This window comes from Cyprinus carpio, chromosome B1 (assembly GCF_018340385.1).
Source record: "Cyprinus carpio isolate SPL01 chromosome B1, ASM1834038v1, whole genome shotgun sequence".
Classification (NCBI taxonomy): domain Eukaryota; kingdom Metazoa; phylum Chordata; class Actinopteri; order Cypriniformes; family Cyprinidae; genus Cyprinus; species Cyprinus carpio.
The window spans coordinates 22,646,476-22,669,242 of NC_056597.1; the positions used below are offsets into that span (position 1 = coordinate 22,646,476).

Here is a 22,767-nt window from a genome sequence, read left to right on the forward strand (position 1 = left end):
TCTGGTGTCGTTTTCTCTGAGAAATCAAATCTGAGACGTAGAAGAGTGTGGAAAAGTGTCTCAATTTACTCTCTAGGGAAACATTTATAAGATATTAAAGCGATCTGATGTGATTTTAAGTGTTATGGATCTATGGGGGATGGCCTCGGCATGGGCCCATTACGCGTTTCAAGGTATACTGCGATTAGAAAATTTCACTGTTTTCAAAACCACTAATATTTCCCATTATACCAGTATGTGCTGTTTTTCATGTCTCCTCAAAGACTGAAAGAGAGGAATCCCTCAGGCAGAGGTGCAGTGTAACGAGAGTAAACACTGACCCCTCCTCCTCCTGTTGTGGTGCGAGTGAGCGGTCATTCACGGTTGTGTAGGAGGCCCGGGTACACTCCACATTCAGCGCTCCTTTCCGTCTCGCCGCAGACAGCTTTCAAAAGTATACTTAAACCGTAGACGAGCGCGGATGGATGAGCTCGATCACTGCGGGCAGTACCACGGGGTGCACGTGCTCTGTCCGCAAAGCCCTCTTGATGATGAAAATAACGGTAATGCTGACGGTGTGCAAAGGGACGAGCCGAAATATACTTTGGCCTTTTTACGCAAGAATGGCCGTTTTTTTTTTGCCTTATTGCAACTCGCTGTTCTGGACTTGCACAAAACTGTGTCGCAATGCAATGATTTTTCCAAAATGTAATTATATGTGAAACTAATCAAGTCTTTAACCACCCATTAACACGGACCAGAGACGCTGAAGACGGACACACAGAGAAAAAATACTGTAGCAAAGGAAAAAATTTTTATAGTGCATCGCTGTTGTGTAAACGTTCCCTAAAATTCAAGAGTTTATTTCAACTTTATAAACACATTTCAAACCAAGGCATTAATGCACGTTTGTCAGTGAAAGAGACTCATGGTAATATTAGCAGGGATGTTGAAACAGTTGCAAATTCAAGGGGCGATTCGCAAACATGCCCCTTCTGACTGACAGTCAATGGTGGCCTGTCGTCATTTTCAGTTCCTGTTCAGCAACTGAGAAACAAGCACACAGTCAGGCATGTCAAAACTTGCTCCAGGCCCCCAAAACACCCTCGGACCCCAGAGGGTTAAGAACTACAACTAGCATCCCTGTTGCTTCACCGCGCTAATAGCAGTCTTTAAGTGGACAGTAAATGTTCAAACGACAGGCCTACAAAGTGTATGTTAGGGCACATGGTCCAGGCAAAGGCTAGTAGAAAATGTAGACCTTAACTTGTTTACAAGCCCATAATACTAGAGGGCCTGTAAGGTTTTGTTATTATTAAGTATAAATGTCATTCAGGGATATATATGGGATAGTACTTAAAAGTGATATAGTGCCTGCTTTTTTTTATAGATGCTTGTCCTCGGTATTATTTATATCTGCACAGGATTGTTGGTTCAGCACGGTCCACCATCTTTGTCTTCAAATGAAGACACAAAAGCTTTTTTTTGATCCGACCTAGAATCTTTGGAGCTGGAGCAGATTCTAATGCTCATTAATAATATATTAAAAATATCATGATTCGCTGCTGAAAGAAAAATAAGGCTAGCCTTCTTCATTTAATAGCTATTTGTTTTACAGAATTTATATTGTAGGCATTTTTTTTTTTTTTTTTTTCTCTCCCTTCAAATTGAGATTTGTTTTGATGTTTTATTTGGCACACACAAATTGATTTAGATTTTAAAAGAATGGTTTTATTTTGATATTTATTTAAAAATTTATTTTCACTAATATTTAATTATTGATTACTACTTATTTTAATTAATATAATAATGAAATTGTATGTGTGAGTCAATTCTCACTGTGAATTAACTATGAACTATAACTTTCGCATCAATAAAATCCTAATTTCTTCTTATTAATTTAGTTCGGTATCTGTAGTTGTTAAGTTGAGGATAAGGGTTTATATAACATTATTCATGCAGAAAATACTTCCATAATTGTGCTTTGTATTAGTTACTAATAACAGCCAATATTTCCTAGTAAACATTCATGTTATAAGAAGAAACTCGTTAATAGTAAAAATGGGTCCCTAAAAACGTAAGTGTTACCAAATATTTATTTATTTATTGTAGTGCAAATATATCATATTTTCAACAATAATTAATAATTTGTCTTACATAAAATTATTTTCATTAATGTTTCTTACATTCACATTCATTCCCAGACCAGCTCTAACAACTAAAGAACCATAGTTTGGTTTTCCTGGGCAATCAACTTTGCGTACTATACTACCATGTTTTCTACACCGTTATGTTTCCATGCAAATACCACTGGTGGCACATTAATTGTACAGGTGTCTCAGACAGGTGTCCATAGTAATATACCTGTCTATCCCATCACTGTACCATGGTACTACCACAGGACTCTTAATTGTCTACAATTCAGGTTAATGTGCCACTCACGGGTTGTGCAGTTGCCTTGCATTTATAGTGCACCTCCCTCAACCACTACAACTCATCGGCCTGTACAAGGATCCACTGAAATGTACCTTCGAAACACACGTACTATGAGCCCTTCTGAGCATTTCATGATGTGCGTCGGTTAGCTAGTTTTCATGTAAACGATCGGAGTCAGGCATCAAAACCTGATCAAAGGACAAGTCTTCAAGCGCTGTCTACACGAGCTAAGACGCAGAAGCTCCCTAGCCACGCTAATTGAGATTTTTTGAGTTGTGAAGGGAGTTGCTTCATGAGAAAAGAATAGAGAGGCATTACTTTTACTTTTGTATTTGAAATCTCACGTTGAGTGTCTCATCACTAGTTCTTCCACTGTTCCTCTCACCTCCTCGCTCTGTCTGTCTTCTGGGGGTGGCTTTTAGCTCAAAATAACGATAATAATACTTAATATTAATATGGCCACATATTAACATATATTACTATTCGCCATACAAAGCCCTCCATTTTGTAGAGATAGAAGAGTCTTTAAAATCATTGTCCACGCGGTGTGTTTGTGTTAATCACTGGTCAATTTATATCTAATGGTGAGGGTCATTCACATTTATATGCATGAACTGATAGATTATTCAGACTGAATCATTGCTGTTTGACGAGGACTATCACACATCCAGTTTCTGTTCTCTGTGTTCTCCTCGTTGCAGTAAATCATGTGCTTGCAAAACTCCATTCCTCACTTCCACAGTGATGGTGGATGCACTTAACCAAGTGAAAACGAACTTTCAATTGATATAGGATAGTTTTTTTTTTATTTACGTGAATCTGCATTTGAAATCGCTAACAAAGGTCTTTGCAGATCCAAATTTCACACTTTTTGAAATTTGAAAACTAAACAAAAAAAAAAACAAAAATCAACTGACGTTCAATCATAGAAGACCAGTCACTTGTTTAATTATTCCCTGATTAAATCACTGTTTAAACATATCAGTTGAGGGAGTGATTCCATGATACTCAAATATGCAGACCAGTGTTTTTGTTTGAATACTGAACTGAATCTGAACGACCCGTGTACCATGATTTAAGTATTACACCCATAAAGTCACTTGTTTGTTTTGTTTTTTGATTGGTGTTTTTGTTTCCCTTTTGTTTGGTTTTGTTTGTGTTTGTGTGAATGAACTCACAAAAAAAATTTGACCATATAAGTGACTGGATTTAATATAATGACTTCGATTCATAAAGACACTCACTTGTTTTGTTCCGAAACCTAAAAGGTTTTTGACATGAATCTGTTTCATAGTGCAATGAAATATTGATTCATCATAAATTCACTGACTTGTCGCCACCTACTGGTGTAACCTGCCGACAAAAAATGCACCAATTACAGCACTCATCTCATACATATAGAGCATATTTTGTTATACTAGCACACAGGTTGGATATTTCTGGGTCTTTTAACTGCTTTGGTGGGTCATTTATGGAGTTTTGGAGAGTGACAGCTCACATTCACTTTCATTGTCATTAGAGAAAGGAAACATACAAATAATAACGCAAAAACAATCGTCTTTTGTGATTCCAAGGAAAGGGAGAAACATCATCTAAGTTGTTAAATGACAGCCGGGTTAGTACAACTGAGGTAATGTTTTTGATGGACGATGTTTTTAAAACTTCGTCTCCCCATTTATTTCTCTGGGTTTTTGGGCCAATAACACTCTTTTAATGTTCCCTGGCCATGAGCACCAGTCCAGATTATTGTATCTGCCTCTTTTTCTCCTCTTAAGATCAATACCGGAAGGCTGTAAGCCCAAAACATCAAGAATTACACCATATATTTTTTTTAGTATATAGTTTAACATGTTTTGTGTCGGTAATAGATAAATCAGAATGAGCCTCAGTTTATTGTTTGTTTATATCAGGATCTTTTAGTCATGTACTGTGTTGGTTAACTGTTTAGGGCTGACAACCCTTGCATCTTTTTTATGTTGCTGTTGATGCTTCAGACCATATAAGGTTGTGATGGCCAAAAGCAAAAGAGAAAGTAAGATCTTGGAAGCACTAAACCACACCCCCCCCCCCCCCCAGCCCCCCACCCTCCCACCTTCACTAAATGTATGCTGGAAATTCACATAATCCTCACACAATGTGTACAGTTCTTAAACGCAGTGCTTCTCCAGAGGAATGTAGCATTTTCCACTTTCAGGTCTTCAAATTCCATTCCTAGTCTTTTTAACAAGTTTCTTCGACAGAAACTCCCAAAAGTCATCGCAAAGTCGAACAAGGGAATTGACGAGGGTTTTTCAATAGCCGGAACGTATCAGTGACAGCCACTGTGTTTGGTTACTACCTAAAAACGGAGAATCTGTTTAATTTCCGTGATATTTATGGAGAATGATTACAGCTGATTACTGTGGTTACATAAACTCAGTGACCAGCATGCCCTGTCCTAACCTAGCCGCATTAGACAGAGTCATTCTCTGCAGTGAACCGTAATGAGAGAAAGGAGATTTTATCAGGTTTTCACGCATCGTGCAAGCGGGAATTAGTGCCACATCCTACATAGTAATGTAGAGGCTTTTAAATAACTATGGTCTTGCAGGAGACAATCAGTTAGCACTACCTTGGCGATCACTATAATTTAATATTCCAATTGAGCCAAAGCTGATAAGTGCTACAGCTTTACCTCACGTTTTCAGATGATTTCATGCTCTGGTTAGAGCATAAGATTGGAGCGGTTTTCCAATAGAGATGCATTCAGATTAAAAATGTTGTCTACCACGGCTGTCATTTTTCCTCATTTCTTTTATTTTTTGGTTTTGGCCGTTTAGTGTTTTGAAAAAGTTGCCGGAGCTAGATTGTGAGGTTTCATCACTGCAGGTAGCCGACTAACCTCAGGCAGTCAGTCCCACCGTGGAGGAACATTAGGATTCCCTCGAGGAACGAATGCACCTCCGTTAAGGAAGAACGTGGCCATTCTACAGATAAAGAGCGGACATTTTTACCTGATATGCTCAGGCGAGATAAAGGCCTCGGTGCTTCAGGCTTTCTGGTTACGGTTGCACAGAAAATGACAGGAGGACTTATATGTTGCGACAAGGCCTTTACTGAAAGTAATTTAGCCTTTGAAGCAGCGGCGGTGTGTGTATTATGGTCTTTTTCGCCTGTGTGGCCTCGGGAGAAACATTCAAAAAACTTTTTATAGAAAGGACACAGACCGTACATGGGAATAGACTGAGGTCGGTGTGAAGAAACATATTATTAAAGTGAATGGCATAATAAATGGACAATATATAGAAATAAACTGGTTCGCATAAAATCATCCATTTTTTGAATCAAACATCGTTTTATGCATCTGACTGTGTTTAGACAATGGAATAGACCGTATCTAATTTGTTTGTTTTTTTTTTAATCGTCTGCAGTATCAGGCGGGTGATAATGTTTTTAAACATCCAGTATCCCCTAGCTGAATATTTATGGACCATTTGATTTTCAATCTGGTTGACTGCTGAATTAAGCCAAGGTGCCAGCCGTTTGCACTTTTTAATTAGATTGTGGTCTACAAATACTTTGTCGTTTTTTGGCAGTCAGGATTGTTGAGACAATATCACTTTTGAATGACTCACTAGCTCTTATTTTATGACATCAAGCGTGGTTTTATTTTTTGCATTTTTAAGCATATTTAAAAAGAAAAAACTTTTGGCCAGTCAACTCAAATAGTGTAAACATTGTCAAATATCATCACTTGATTTTTTAATATCAAGCAATTCCTGTTTATGTAGGTTTGTTTGAGAGAAAAAAAGCCAAATAGAACAAAAAATTCTATTTGTATTTTATTTTATTTATTTATGTTCTTTGTTGTTTGTCTAAATTAAAATCTAGTGTGTGGTCTGACCAGCAAACAAGAAAATCACCCCATTAGCAATCTAAGCTTAATTTTTACAAACCCTGATGCAAACTACTTTCTAAATGTAGGTTTGGTATCTGATTTATAGGTTCAATCAAAATAAAGTTCTGTAACATGAATCTCAAATGTGTTGCATTTTTAATTCAGTTGGTAGCATCCAAATTATCATGCTTTTTGGCATTTTTAGCAAATTTTGTTTAAAAAAAGCCTGTCATTTTTGGCAGTCCATTTGTGTATTTAAGCCGAGTTTTTGTGAAAACTAAAATCTATGGAAGTTGAATAAATGGCATGTGTTGCCAAAGTTAGTGGTGGTCATCCATGCATAGCGAAGTTATGTTCCATTCTAAATCATAGTCATCCATTCGCCCAGTGGTTTCATTTTTTGAGTTGTAGTTTTCCCATGTTGATTCAGAGAGTGACCTCTAAGTGTGTGATGTCACAGTCCACTCATCCATCATGGCTCTGGCTAATCCATTAGTTGCAGCCACGTTAATCGGGACAGGATATTGAGCTCACTACAGCTGCTAATTACCACAGACAATTGAAAAAAGACCCCAATGCTCCTCTAGGACCTGATAAATAACAAAGCGCTTTCATATATCTGAGAGTGCTGTCTTGCATTGCTTCAATGAGATAATTAAAGTTCCTGCCCCCTGACGCGGAGATTGCCTCAAGTGGCACTCAGTGTTTTGTAATTGATGCTAACCACTGTCCTAGCTCTGCAAAAGGTTAGTTTTGAGGGTAAATTGAAGGATATCATGTCCTACTACAGATCTCAGGGGATGGGAGTTGTGTTCCCCCCCCGCTGTGGGGGGGTTATTTCCCCCCCCATTTGACAATACTGAATATACCCACAATTGATGCTACAACAAATTGCTGTATTTGCAAATGTTTTCATTAAAAGCTTTATGCAATCTGGAAATGCCGTGCTTGTTTGATTTATTTTTTTTTGTTGTGTATAACTCAAGTCTGTTTAGTTAGTGTTGCGGTCTGAACAACAAAAGAAACACATGAAATCAGATGTAATACAAACCCTACTTTCATATGTGGTTTAAAATCGGATTAAAATAAATCAAAATAAATACTGAAATACGAACTTCTGAGGGTTCAAACGTGTCTTTGTTATGTGTTCAAAGCTGTTGTGCAGGGCAAGTCAATCCCAAGCTGGGCACGCTGGATCAAATCGAGGACCGGAAGTGGAGACGGATACAGCGGAGACTGTGATGATGAGGGACGGATGCTGGGGGGATCAGGGAACGGAGCGGCTGAGAGGAGAAGAATAGAAACTATGTGTAAGTAGTAATCTTAAGGACTTGCAAGAAAGATTTACACAGTAAATGGTAAAGGAATACTTCACACAGAAATGAAAAATTTTGAGATTTACTCACCTTTAGACCATCCATAATGTAGATGAGTTGTGTTTCAGATTTGGAGAAATTGTAGCATTCCATCCACAGGCTCACCAGTGGATCCTCTGCAGGAATGGGTGCCGTCAGAATGAGTGTACAAAAAGTAATCCAAACCACTCCAGTCCATCAGATTAACATCTTGTGAAGCCAAAAACTGCATGTTTGTAAAATGGATTTGCTTCCATTTGATGGACTGGAGTGGTGTGGAGTTACTTATGGATTATTGTGGCTGTTCCTATGGAAAAAAAAAACTCATCTTGAATGGCCTGAGTATTATTCACATAAACGTCTCAAATGTTCACATTTCTCTGCATATGATGTTTGCAATCACCCACCTATCGTTTGGATGGTATGGTATGAGGGTGAGTACATTTAAAAATTTTTGAGTGAAATATTCCTTTTACACAGTAAACAATATCCTTTTGTTAACTGGTAGACCTGCTAATCGACCGTGAGTCGCTTTGTTTTCCTGTGTACGTCATCATTTGACCATCATAAAATCAGAGAGAAAAAGCAGTAAACACACATCCGTCGTTTGAATGGAAGGCGGAATTAGATCAGACTTTCATTGACGATTGATATCAGAGTGTAATTAAGAGGCGGAATTAAGGTCAAGCGTATAGAAACATTTTTCCAGACATTTCTCCCTCCTCCCAAATGAATTATGCAATCAAGAATAACGTGGCTGTAAAAAAAAGGGGAACAAATCAAAGTGGCCATCTGGTAATTACTTCATCTTCCGGAGGGGATTGGATCTCTGACCCGTGGCCCCGCTAAATCAAGCTCAAGGGACGCGTGCTTCCCTCTTCAAACCTCCTCTATCTCCCGTATGCTCGTCTGATTAATCGTGCCGCACTTTTTGTCTGCATGGGGCGTTCCGGGTCATCTAAATGTGCCGTCGCATCTCGCTGGTGTTTCCTTTTCCTCCTGTCAATCTGCCGTGATGTGTCAGCGCCGCCTCATGCCCCTCTCATAATTCATGGGACGCTGTGACGATGTGCTCATTTTATCACCGTCTCTCCCACTCATCCGCTGTACGGTGCTCCGTCCAAAAACCACGTCACGCCTCAGCCGTCGATGCGCCGCCTGTTACGACCGTCGATAAGTCACACAGATGGGGCTCACAGTCAGCAGTCACGCCTTGTGTTTGGATCTAGATACGGAGGCATAATGACAGCTGCTTACGTGACAGAGTAAGAGAGGGGGAGACGTCGCTGTCTTCACGCTCACTTACATTCATTTCTGTGTGACATACTGCTTGTGCATTCTCCTGCAAATAAATCACTTTCTTAATCGGTGTCTTCATCTTGATTTCTAGTAAATATATGTGCATTGAATGTCATTAAAATAATATACTGTTACATTTATAAGCAAGATTGTAATGCGTATTTTTGTTTTCAGGGAATGTTTGATGAAATTGTGTTGCTTGCCTGTGCAAAACTCACTGTCGGTGCTTGGGTGTCCAGAGTGGTTGCTAGGACAGTGCAAAGTGGTTGCTAGGTAGCTGCTATAGTGTTTTGGGTGGTTGCTAGGATTTTCCGGGTGGCTGTTAGAATATTTAAAAGTGTTTACTTGCAAATGTTTTGCTAGATAGTTGCTATGGTGGTTGCTAGGTAGTTTCTAGGCAGGTGGTTTTTTTTTAGGTGGTTGTTTTGGTGTTTTGGGTGGTTGCTAGGGTTTTCTAGGTGGTTGTTAGGATATTTAGAAGTGTTTACTTGCAAATTATTTGCTAGGTAGTTGAATGGAGTTTTGGGTGGTTGTTAGAACATTGTAAAGTGGTTGCTAGGTGTTGCTAGGCAGTTTCTATTCGTTCCTAGGAGGTTGCTTTGGTGTGTTTTGGGTGGTTGCTATGGTTTCTGGGTGTTTGTTAGAATACTTAAACGTGGTAGCTTGCAAATTGTTTGGTAGGTGGTTGCTGTGGTTTGTAGGCATTTTTAGGTGGTTGCTTTGGTGTTTTGGGTGGTTGCTAGGGTTTTCTAGGTGGTCGTTAGGATATTTAGAAGTGTTTACTTGCAAATTATTTGCTAGGTAGTTGCTATGGAGTTTTGGGTGGTTGTTAGAACATTGTAAAGTGGTTGCTAGGTGTTGCTAGGCAGTTTCTGTTCGTTCCTAGGAGGTTGCTTTGGTGTTTTGTGTGGTTGCTATGGTTATCTGGGTGTTTGTTAGAATGCTTAAAAGTGGTAGCTTGCAAATTGTTTGGTAGGTGGTTGCTGTGGTGTTTTGGGTGGTTGCTATGACATTGTAAAATGGTTGATAGGCAATATCTAGGCATTGCTACATGGTTGCTTTTGGGTTTGTTTTGAGTGGTTGCTAGGGATTTTCCAGGTGGTGGTTAGAACATTTAAAAGTGGTTTCTTGCAAATTGTTGTTTTGGTGGTTGCTAGGACATTGCAAAGTAGTTGCTAGGCATTGCTAGTTGGTCGCTTGGGTTTTCTGGTTGGGTGATTTCTAGTGTTATCTGTTGCTAGGACATTTAAAAGTGTTTAAAAATGTGTGCTGTGTGGTTGCTATGGTGTTGCTTGGGTGTTCTAGGTGGTTGCTAGGCTATAGGAAATCTATCATTACCTGTGTTTTGAGATGCATGAAAAAATAAATAAATAAATAACTCAAAAACTTAAAATAAATAAAAAGCTCAGTCTTGTCTTCCAGTTCAGATATGACAGACAAACACAGTGCGATGTACATTTGATCATTTTATCAGGACACTGTTGTGGTGCAGTTGAAGTTAAAATGGTTTGTTGTTGAGCAGGGGTTGCTGAAGTATTGAAATATTCAGTAGTTTATGGTCTGCTTCGATCTCTCAAAGCCTAAAGCTGCTGAGGAAAAACACACTATCTCACCGATACTCAACTGTCACTTAAAACCATTGGCTAGCAATTTCCAAAAACCACCAGATTCAAATGACTCATTTTACCGTGAACGTTTGATTAGTATTGAGCCCATGCCTCCCTCAAGAGAGCTGTCACCCTGAAACACATCTGTGAGCGCTGGGACCGAGCTTCAGCGGCTCGTGCCGAGGGGAAAGAAATAAAGAAATACAACAGAAACAAACATCAGTGTTGTCTTCCCTCAGCGTGAGAGTAATAAATAAAATATTAACAGACGCAAGACGTGTGATTCTGAGTCTTCGCACAAAAGGGACACGTCGCTCAGCTCCTTGTCAATGTCACCTGCGCACGCTCTCAGGTTTGGCAGCGAATCCAGACACTGCGTACTGAGTATGGAAAACAAAAGGTGTCAGCGAGACGTATCGGCAGAGAGTTGCATCGATCTCCAGTAAGGAGACACAATGAGAGGAAGTGCAGGCTGGTCCCTTCAGTGAGCACTTGTTAATTAATAGCCTGTCTCAGGACGGGATTACATGATATCGCCCCCAGGCTCTTCATCCAGCTATCGCTTGAAGGTGATCTTTCGCACCTGATGAGCTGTAATGATCCTGTTGTATTTAAATGGGTACTTTAATGGGCCGGGGTGCTTTTGGAGCACTTCAGTGGCCAATTATGGCATTGGAAGCTCATGATACTCTGCTCATCAGTAGTTAATGTAGCATGAGAGGTGCAGTAGCACCGATTGCTTGACCAAAAGCAACAGGCAATGTCAGTGGGATGGGAATTGTTGTGTAGTGGTTTTAAAGAAGCATCCCTTAGCAATAATTAACTGTAACTTTATAGCCTACTAAACAACAATACTAAACAAAAAACAATACTATTAGGCCGGCTCTTTGAAATGAAATGACATTTATTGCAACCAAACTGAAGCAGTGACTGTGTATCTTTAACATTTTGTCTGGGATTCTGAGCTTGAGTTCATTTAGAAACTATCTTTTTTATCATTCTATCTTTCCTTTGTTTGTTCTATCATTCATTCATTCTATTGTTAATTTTGTTTTCCGTTCTATCTATCTGATGTTTTGTCTTTCCATTGTTTGTTCTATTGTTCATTTTGTCATTTTTGTTGTTCAGTCTCTCTGTTTATCTGTTGTTCTCTTTGTCTGTCATTTTATCTATCCATCATACTGTATGTTCTATCGTTCGTTCTATCATTCATGATGTTGTTCTGTCTTTCATTCTATCATTCTATCCATCCATCCATCGATTGTTCTTTCTTTCATTCTGTCATTATATCATTCATTCTATCTCTCTGTATGTTGTGCTGTCTTTTAGTCTATCGTTCTGTCCAAGGTTATTATAGTTTAGCATTTTTAAATTAGTTTTATTTTAATATCGTTTTCAAATTTGCAATAAAATTTAGTTTCATTAATAGTGTTGTTAGTTTTAGTTTATTTTTTATTTTGTGAACACCTTTCCATTTAGTTTTTATATAGTTTAGTTTTAGTTTTAGTAATTCAAGTTTAGCAGAATTCACAGATCACTTCTAGAGTGCAGACCAAAGAAAGACTTCATTTAACCTTAGTGACGCAAACTTCTAGTGACACACAATTAAAGCATGCTGAGATTGATTAGATGTTAAATGTATACAATAGACACCAAAATGAAGCAATCATGCCCTTTTTACTCCATAAATCTACATAAGTTTGCGCTTACCCCGAGTTTTACGTGATCGCGAAACTGATCACAGGGCCCAGAATTCCTAGCGACGGCCCTGATTAGATGTCTTTATCTTATTTAACCATAATCAAGATATTATAACTGTCGTGTCTTGCTCACTTTCCCGCCAACGAATGTGAATAAATAATAACTGAGACTAATGAAATTACACAATAATGGCGGAGCCTCCACATTCGATTTACAGTGTTGTGCATTATAGCCATTTGCGCTGCAGCTGAAGTGAATGACTTGTTGCTTGCTTTCTGTAGCCTAAATAGAATTTTATTTTATATGTTTTATTTTTAATGCTTCTATAAAGCACCAACGGCCCTGGACCACAAAACCAGTCTTAAGTCACTGAGGTTTATTTGTAGCAGTAGCCAAAAATACAGTACATTATATGGGTCAAAATTATTGATCTTTCTTTTATGCCAAATATCATTACGACATTAAGTAAAGATCATGTTCCATTAAGATATTTTGTAAATTTTCTACTGTAAATATATCAAAACTTAATTTTTTATTAGTAACATGCATTGCTAAGAACTTTATTTGGACAACTTTAAAGACGATTTTCTCAATATTTAGATTTTTTTTTTTTTTTTTTTGCAGATTCCAAATAATGTATAAATCTCAATTTAAAAAAAAAAAAAGACCCTTATGACTGGTTTTGTGGTGCAGGGTCACATATGTTCTTTTCATTTATGAAGAATTATAAGCATGTGGTTTATGCACATTTATTCAAAACAGCCTGGCAGATTGTTCACCAGATGTAGACAAAAGTTTACAGAAAGGATGTGCTTTTTCATCTTTTTTTTTTTTCTGTTGCACTGCTTGTCTAGTTTTCCTCAAAGCACCAATTTAAAGTGCCTAATGCTGGTCTGACTGCTTGTGTTACATGAGAAAATAAATATTTTTACATACATGATGTAGTAGATTTAATGCGGGTGTGGTTCGGGTCGCGATAACGGTTCTGGTGTTCGTTAAGTACCACTTGTGCGGGTTTACCAAACAGGCTTTAAACTGCTGTGTCTCTCCACCCGATAACCTCACTTGAATGATGCGCCATTTACAGGTATTTCCCTAAACCGCAAATGATAGACAAAGATAGACAAATCTGTCTTTGTCTATCATTCTGTCTATCCGTCATTGGTTCTAGCGTTCATTCTGTCATTCAAGCTGTTGTTCTTCCTTCCTTTCTATCTATCTATCTATCTATCTATCTATCTATCTATCTATCTATCTATCTATCTATCTATCTATCATCTATCTATCTATCTATCTATCTATCTATCTATCTATCTATCTATCTATCTATCAATTCTGTTCTGTTCTATCTATCTATCTATCTATCTATCTATCTATCTATCTATCTATCTATCTATCTATCTATCTATCTATCTGTCTGTCAATTCTGTTCTGTTCTATCTATCTATCTATCTATCTATCTATCTATCTATCTATCTATCTATCTATCTATCTATCTATCTATCTATCTATCTATCTATCTGTCTGTCAATTCTGTTCTGTTCTATCTATCTATCTATCTATCTATCTATCTATCTATCTATCTATCTATCTATCAATTCTGTTCTGTTCTATCTATCTATCTATCTGTCTGTCTATCTGTCTGTCTGTCTGTGTCTGTCTGTCTGTCTGTCTGTCTGTCTGTCTGTCTGTCTATCTATCTATCTATCTATCTCTCTATCTATCTATCTATCTATCAATTCTGTTCTGTTCTGTTCTATCTATCTATCTATCTATCTATCTGTCTGTCTGTCTGTCTGTCTGTCTGTCTGTCTGTCTGTCTGTCTGTCTATCTATGTCTTGCTGTCTTTCAGACTATCGTTCTGTCTGTCCATTGTTCATTCTATCTCGTTCTATTATACATTGTTCATTCTGTTGTTAATTCTAACTGTTATCTGTCTTTCATTCTGTCTATTAGTTGTTAGTTATTGTTTATTCTAACATTCATTCAATCTGTTGTCTATATTTCTGTTGTTCCATCTTACAGTCTATCATTCTATGTATTGTTCATTCTTCCTTTTCGTCTGCTGTTCATTCCATCATTTGTTCTATTTATCTGTTGTTCTGTTTGTCATTATGCCTTTCTTATTTCAATGCAAACTTTAAAAAGGCGTTATCACACTAACAGTCAAATTTTGCCTTGACAAACTTTCCATTTGTAGTTAATGACACTTTATACTTTACACATTCTGCAGAAACAAAAAACTCCATGCATTATTCACTGTGACTGCATAGATGCTCTTTTGTTAATGGTACCCCTCAAAATCAGATATGACCAAAAGCGGAGCATTAAATGTTTGATCTGCCTGCTAATGAATCAAAAAGTGGCCAAGAAGTCCAGACGACACGCAGATCGTCTAAATGAGGCTTCGTGGTGAAAACCTGCTGGCTCTGTGACATCAAGAAGCCGTCGGTGGTCCCAGCTGGCAGGTAGAGGGAATCTAAACCAATGCAGGAATTAAAATAACATTCACATCCAGTCGTCTGATAATGAGGGGGACGTACAGATGAAGCGCAGCCATTGTGCTTGTTTAACTAATGCTCCGCTCTGAAGAGGCCCGGTGAAAATGACCCGCTGTGTCACAGGATGATGAAAATGAACGATAATGATTGATAATGATCCTCGTCGGAGCTCACTGATGCTCAGTGAATCATAGTGGGGAAGCTCCTCACAGGACCAGCCTGTCATCAACAAAATATTGCTTATAGATACTTCAAATAAAGCAGGATCTGGAGGTGGACACATCCTTATGCATTACTGATGGGATGTTCGAGAGATGCTCCCAGATTATTCACTACAGCTGTCAGAGCCGCTCTGTTCTGCTCTATTAACCAACTAAAAGTAGTGACAGTACTAGGTTAACTACATTTTCAAGGCTTATGACAAAATATCAGGGGAGTTTTCATTTGAAATTTCATTACTGCATTATTTCTGAGTTAAAATAAAATGATCTTGTGGCTCTTTGTAAATAAGATTAGATTTGATTGATTTTATAGAATAATGCTGGAGAACATGATCATAAAGTTTAATTCAGGGAAAAAACAAATAAGACATTTTTTTTTTACTTTTTTTTAAAATTCACACTCATTTCTGTGCTGATAGTAATTTGTAATGACAACTTCTGGCATTAAATTAGAAAAAAATAAATAAAAACAACAACAAAAAATGTATTTGTGCTCTCAGACTTTTAGGCCCCAAGTTCAACAAGAATCAATTTAGCGTGACAAATTGTTGCGCTGATGTGATGTTTTTATGTCACATTACATTATGCATGCAGCCTGGCAACCAAGCGAGCTGAAGTTTGAATAATCAAACTCGCTCTACTAGAATTGGAAGACTGATTCATTTAAGCAAGCTGATTTACTCAGATGGTTCATTTTAATGAGCTATTCACTGATTCAACTGAATCATTTGCATTGCTTTTTTTTTTGTAAAAAAAAAAAATGGTTAAGCGTTTGTCTCTCAAATCAGCGTGATTATTATTTTTTGATTATTTGTCCCCATCATAGCTATTTAAATATATTTGAATCAATTTATTATTGATCTCAAATGAAATCTTTTAAATCAATTATAGTATCTCAGCTGTTGAAAGCGAACAGCTGGGAACCTGCCAAAGTTCAGCCCCATAAATATGAATGAGTGAGACTCTACGGGCTAGCAAACTCGCTCACAGCTGTTTCAAAGCCCAAATAAAGCCACAACCTCCAGCTTAATGCCACTCTGAGCAACTAAACCACAATTTCCTCCTTCAAACGTGCTTTTTAAGGCTTAATTAAGGACTCACCATCTCTTTTTGAGTCACTTCTTTCAAAACCCTGTCAAACATGAAATCGGTGTTGAGTGTCTAAATGCTCTCTTATTTACTCTTGACTTGTCCAGGATACAAACACAGATATGGCAGCCATCAGTGTGGCCCTTGGCAGGTATTAGAGCTCTGAGTGTGTCATGAGTTATAGCACCCTGCAGAAAAATAAAGTGTGGAACCCAAATGCTGATGCTGTCTCTGTGTGCCACTGCTGCTGAGAAATTATACTTTGATCCCTCTTTTATACTAAATTAATTTAATCCGATATTTAAAATATTTAAATAGTTTTTCATGTGAAGTTCGGTATATCACAGATCGCTGCTTTAAGTTATGTTAGCTGTTTGGTTAAATTATGCAAGATGGAAGCCTGTTAAAACACACTGCATGCGAAAATTCCCTCACATACATGTTAGCCAATCATATTCCAGATTGCAAAAATGCAAAATGCAAAAATGATTGACAGGCAGAGAGATCCTAGGTTGGCTGACATGTGCAGACCACCGTCAGATTGTTTTACAGAGGCAGTAATTCCATTTATATGTGTGTATTTTTAAGAAAATAGCTTTAAAATACGTTTTTTATCATTTTCTCATTTTAATGGCTGACAGTGGAGGAAATGCTTTTTGTCTCCAGAATGGCATAGTTACAGCATCTACCAGCTAACCGACCCATGCTAAACCAGTATCAAATGTGGCTTTCCAAAGATGCATTGTGCAATGTTGTGTATCATAATTAAGTATCCAATGCCACAATTGTTGCATATCTGTGGGTTATGAAATACTGCCTAATATTCTTCGGCATTCGTTTATAACAGTTCTTCATCAAACTCTCTTAAACACCCTGTCCAGTTTGAAACCTCAGGCTGATTAAATGTTGATTGCCACAATACTTGTGGTCACTCTATATCCATGTAATTTACCAGCAGATGCCTGTAGGGTGCTGGAAATATGAAGATATGTTGACATGAGATGTGTCAGTGCGTCTGAATGTTGCAAATGAAAGAGGATTATTAAATCTTATCTCATTCACTCAGACACAATCTCTCTGTATAAATGAAAATAGCAGAGAAATGGACTGAAATGTGAAATATTGAAAATGATTTATTAAAAATACTCACATGCAACATGTAATTTATTGCAATATTGAACTTATACATATGCTCACGTTTCAGGACGAATCTTTTTTTTTTTTTTTTGAGTAAACAAGCTGCAAAAAATAAAGTAAACTTTTCTGAGTTGTATTGTGTTATACAGTGAAGGGTAATTTACTCTATATTACTAATCTACTAATTACACCTTCAAAAGTGTGTTTAAATTGCCATACTAATAACTCTCTTTAAAAACGTTCACTACTCATTCCTAATTGCTTTCTAAATCCCATATTAACCTCGACCAACTGAACAATACAAGGATAGAAATTAAACTTCTCTTTCAATTCTTTCTAATAAGTAATATAAAATTGCGTTAATTATTCTTGACCTGAACAAAGTGTTTAAAGGGAGAAGGTTACATTAAAAAAAAAAAAATCTTAACATTCTAATGTTTAATCCACTATTGTTTTATATAGAATTGTTCTATAGCCTATACAGTATTTAATGCAATTACATCAGAAGTAACTGTAATTAAATTACAGAAAAATTTAAAGTAATCCCTTACTTTCAAAGGAAAAGTAAATCAATTACAGTACTTATTTAGTGATGCATTACACCCAAAACTGGTGTTATAAGATTTGCAAAACATACTGCTAAAGCAATGACTGATGTCTTTTTGATATCTGGCTTCATGAAAACAGCAGCGTTTCCACCTGATGCAGTGCAGATAAATGCGAAAGGACTCAATTTCAAATGATGACAGTTCATTAATCCTGTAGAAAAGAGAACGGCGGCTTTCTAAGATTGAATTTCATTCAAAGTATAAATGAAAGATAATTCACATTAAATGTTCATTGTTTGGTGTTTGAATGCAGGTATATATTGAATGTATTATTATCCAGTTTTGAAAGGCTTCTTTAGAAACCATAGCATACATGAATGAAACTAAAATTATTCATAATTTAATGCTACGTGATTGCTTGCACACTTTGTCAATAACATTTCTTACTGTATCTGTTCTCTAACTATCTTCGAGCTGTTACCTCTGATTTACTTTCATGTATTAAGCACAACACAAAGCAATTTATAATAAAAGACAGAAACTGAAATCCTGTTGATTTTATTCTGTTGATTTATACTGACATCCTTGATTGGATGTCTTCAGACAATATAATAGTCAAATGTTCTGTCCTGATCTCTTTCTCTGATGGACGTCTCAGGTGCTTCATCTTTGGCTCAGAACATTAAATCTTAGGGTTATTTTAATACACGAGCAGCTTATTGATCTGTTATGTTCAATTTACCTGACGCTTCCCAGCCGCTAATGGAGGTTTTATCCTGGAGAGCCATCACTGGCGTTTATCACTCTGAACCGCTGTAAACTTTATGAAAGACGGCGTTAATATCAGTGTATTAGGATAATGAGGAGGGATTTTAGCTCACCATGTCAAAGATGCCAGACTTACTTACTTTGGTGATTGTAGTTTTAGTCATTTACATATAGTTGAAATGTCAGTGAATTATGTTGTTTACAAAGTGTTTAATGGAAATGTAAAATTATGAAAATTATGCATATTAGTATAGTGTTCTGTATGTATAGATATTAAGGGTGCAACGCTTCTCAGTAAAAGACTGAACCGTCTTTTATCTGTGTGTGTAGATAGATAGATAGATAGATAGATTATGTTGATTATGTGCCAAACAGAACGAAGCAGGACTTTCTTTCAAATTATTGATAGTTTATGGTTAATTTTGAGTTTTATGATTCAAATGAGCTCAGCATTTATGGCAAAAAAAAAAAACTTGGAAATCTTTTTATGTGGTTGCTAGGGTATTCCAAATGCTTGTAACATATTGCATATGTTGTTGCTAGGGTTTTGCTATCCGTTCTGAGTATTTGTAACATGTTACTATGTGGTTGCTAGGGCAATTTGTGTACTTTCAACTTTTTTAGGACATTGCAGCTTTTTTCTTTTTGTAGTGTTCTGAACACTTTTAGCTTGTTGCTATGGGGTTGCTAGGGCATTCTGGACGGTTTCTAGGGCATTACTATATGGTTATCAAGGTGTTCTTAGTGTTTTTAGCATGTCACCATGTGGTTGGCGGGCTACTTAGAGTGCTTTTAACATGTTGCTGTGTGGTTGCTATGCCATTGTTGGTGATTGCTAAGTTATGGTTGCTAGGGTATTCTGGGTGGCTGCTAAAAAATCTCTGTGTGGTTGATAGGGTATTCTGGGTGGTTGCTAAGGAATTCCTGTGTGGTCACTAGGGTATTCTGTGTGGTTGCTATGCCATTGTTGGTGATTGCTAAGGCATGGTTGCTAGGGTATTCTGGGTGGTTGCTAAGGAATTCCTGTGTGGTCACTAGGGTATTCTGTGTGGTTGCTATAGTATTGTGGGTGGGTGCTAAGGAATTGCTGTGTGGTCACTAGGGTATTCTGTGTGGTTGCTATGCCATTGTTGGTGATTGCTAAGGCATGGTTGCTAGGGTATTCTGGGTGGTTGCTAAAGAATTCCTGTGTGGTCACTAGGGTATTCTGTGTGGTTGCTATGCCATTGTTATGATTGCTAAGGCATGGTTGCTAGGGTATTCTGGGTGGTTGCTAAGGAATTCCTGTGTGGTCATTAGGGTATTCTGTGTGGTTGCTATAGTATTGTGGGTGGTTGCTAAGGAATTGCTGTGTGGTTGCTAGGGTGGTTGTTAAGCAATTGTTGTGTCCTTGCTAGAGTATTCTGGGTGGCTGCTAAGGAATTGCTATGTGGTTCCTAGGGTATTTTGGGTGGTTGTTAAGGAATTCATGTGTGGTTGCTAGGGTATTCTGTGTAGTTGCTAGGGTATTCTGAGTGGTTGCTTAGGAATTTTTATTTATTTATTTTTATTTTTTTTGTGTTAAATCGTCTGCCAAGAAAAAAAAAATGGTAAGTTTGATCTCTGAGAAAAGCAGCAGAGCCTCTCCTTAGAGGTTTTGCTCTGATCTCTAACCCCGCGTATGAGTTAGCATTAATAAATAAGCATGTAAATAGCTGCAGACGGTCTTGAACCGTATTCTCCTGCTCTGTTATTAATGGCCGGCTCTGCGGTTTCTCCCAGACTTTGCATTCAACATTATTCCCCTCACTGACTTAATGAGCTGCGGCATGCATGTGGCAGGTTGCCTGATTTTGTTAATGAAGCATGAAAAGGCCAAGCACACATCATTCTGCTGAGCGCTTCTATAATCAGCCGCAGTGACGGCGATACGTCAGCCCCTCTGCCAAGAGCCAAAGAAGTCAATTCCCAGAGCGGCCCCGGGTCCCATTAAGATCTAATATGCCCACACCTGTCCTTCCCTCCCTGTGGTCAGTGCAGCAGGCCTCTGATTGATCAACACACACACCCTTAGACATCCCTGTAAACTCACAATGCAAGAAGTGGACATTCCTGATGGCTGATTTGCTTTACTAAAGGCTTTTACTGTAATTAGACCATCATTTAGACGTGAATAATTAAATAACTGTATATATATACAGTACTGTGCAAAAGTCTTAGGCACATTAGTATTTTCACCCCTAAAAACGGGTTTTAAGCCAGTTATTTCTATATTTTGCTGTATTGTGTCATATATATATATATATATGCGACATATAGTGTGTGTGTATATATATATATATATATATATATAGCAATCAGTGGCTGTTGGTCGATGCTTTATGTCTGTGTTTGGTGAACTCTCACTTCACTTATCTAACTTCAGTTTGCCCTTGAATGTGCAGCGACTCAATAGCTGAACCCACATGACAGTCTCTGTCGTCGCTCGGCTCTCCCTGCCACACCAGGCATAAAATCTCACATCCAGTGACTGCGCCGTGAAAAAGCACTCAGCTCAGTAACGACACGCCGGCTGCGCTTCCTCAGGCCGGGACCCTGTTATCCCTCCGGACCCTTACAGTAAACAACTTATCACCTCCTTGTCCTCTGTGAGACAGTGGAGATAATGGAATGGGAAGGTCAACTACGGCCTGCTTCTGGCTGAGTTTTAATTTGTGAAGTTTGAAGGGGGTCAGAAGAACGCTCTCATGAAAATAACATTTATCAGCACTTGTTCCTGCTTTTTTCTTGTTTTTCTCGAGATGAAACAATTACGTATTGGCTAGAAGTAGACATTCAGAGTTAGTTTTTGTGTAAGGCGTGCAGAATGGAATGAAATAGGATTTTTTTTTAAGGTTATTTTATTTTGTTTGTTTATTTAAATGTAATGTTTATGTTATTTACGTATTTTTAACTAATGAATTTTTTTATTTTTTTTTTATTTTATTGTATTTATTATTTCATTTTATTAATTTATATGAGATCTAAATATATGCAGTGCAACAAATGCTGTAAAATACAGCAAAGATCGACAATCAGGTTTTCTTATACTACAGTTAAATGTTTAGTGTTTCTAACATTAAAAGTGCAATAATAAATAAACAAATAATAAAAAAATAAAGAGTTTTATACAAATTGAGCAGCTTTAAGTCAAGTCACCGTTATTTATATAGCGCTTTTTACAATGCAGCTTTAGTTAGAACTAAAATAAAGACCATTTTCTTAATTTTCTGTCCTCACTGAAATCAACATTTATTTATTTATTTATTTATTTATTTATTTATTTATTTATTTATTTATTTATTTATTTATTTGTTTGTTTGTTTGTTTATTTTTTTGTAAACTTATCCATTCAGTCATTCATTTACTTATTCACTATTTTATTTTATTTTATTTACCTGAATGATACTGCTACGATTAGTTATTTTAATACTTTTGCTTACATTTTAGAAAATTAAACTGTCAAAATGAGAAATGTTGGCTTGGCAACAAGCTGAAATAAAATATGTTTATATTTATTATTATTATTATTATTTATTTCAGTTTATTTCCCTTAGGTTTTTTTTATTATTTATGTATATATATATATATATATATATATATATATATTATATATATATATATATATATATATATATTATATATATATATATATATATATATATTTATTTTATTAAGCCTGTTGTAGTTCAATGAGATTCACAGCATTTCTTGTTTTGCATCACCGCTTGCAGTCAAAGCTGTTTAAGAAAACACTCAGATTAACTTGAAAGCAGTGTGATTTACTGCACAATGTGACAGAAATAAAATGTTTTGGATTGGAGACTCAGAATAACATAAAAAAAGTTGAGTCGTTCTGTTTATCCAAATCCCATTATAAATAATTAAATATACTGTATTAAAAGCAGTAAGTACATTCATTAAAAAAGGGGAAAAAAATCTTTATTTCTTTGCAAAGACTGTCAGCGGTTTGCTTTTGGACTCTTTGTGTGGCAGGATTATGTTACTCAGGGACATCGTCTCTCACGTGGCACTCGCAGTGGATAAAGTGTCCATAATCCGATGCTCATTTTGTGACAGAAAGGCTAGGAAGAAAATTTCATCATGATATTTCCCTCCATCGAATCTGTTCAGCATGCATAATGGTGCCATGATTCATCTGTTCCAAACCGTCAAGACTAATGAGTAATTAGAAATGCGATCATACGCACTGGGCCATTTTGCGAGGCG

At 37.0% G+C, this 22,767-nt stretch overlaps 1 pseudogene; it reads left to right on the forward strand.

Moving 5' to 3' along the window:
- The first annotated feature begins 460 nt into the window (after positions 1–460).
- LOC122135763 overlaps positions 461–22,767 on the forward strand; it is a 206,146-nt pseudogene continuing 183,839 nt past the window's right edge.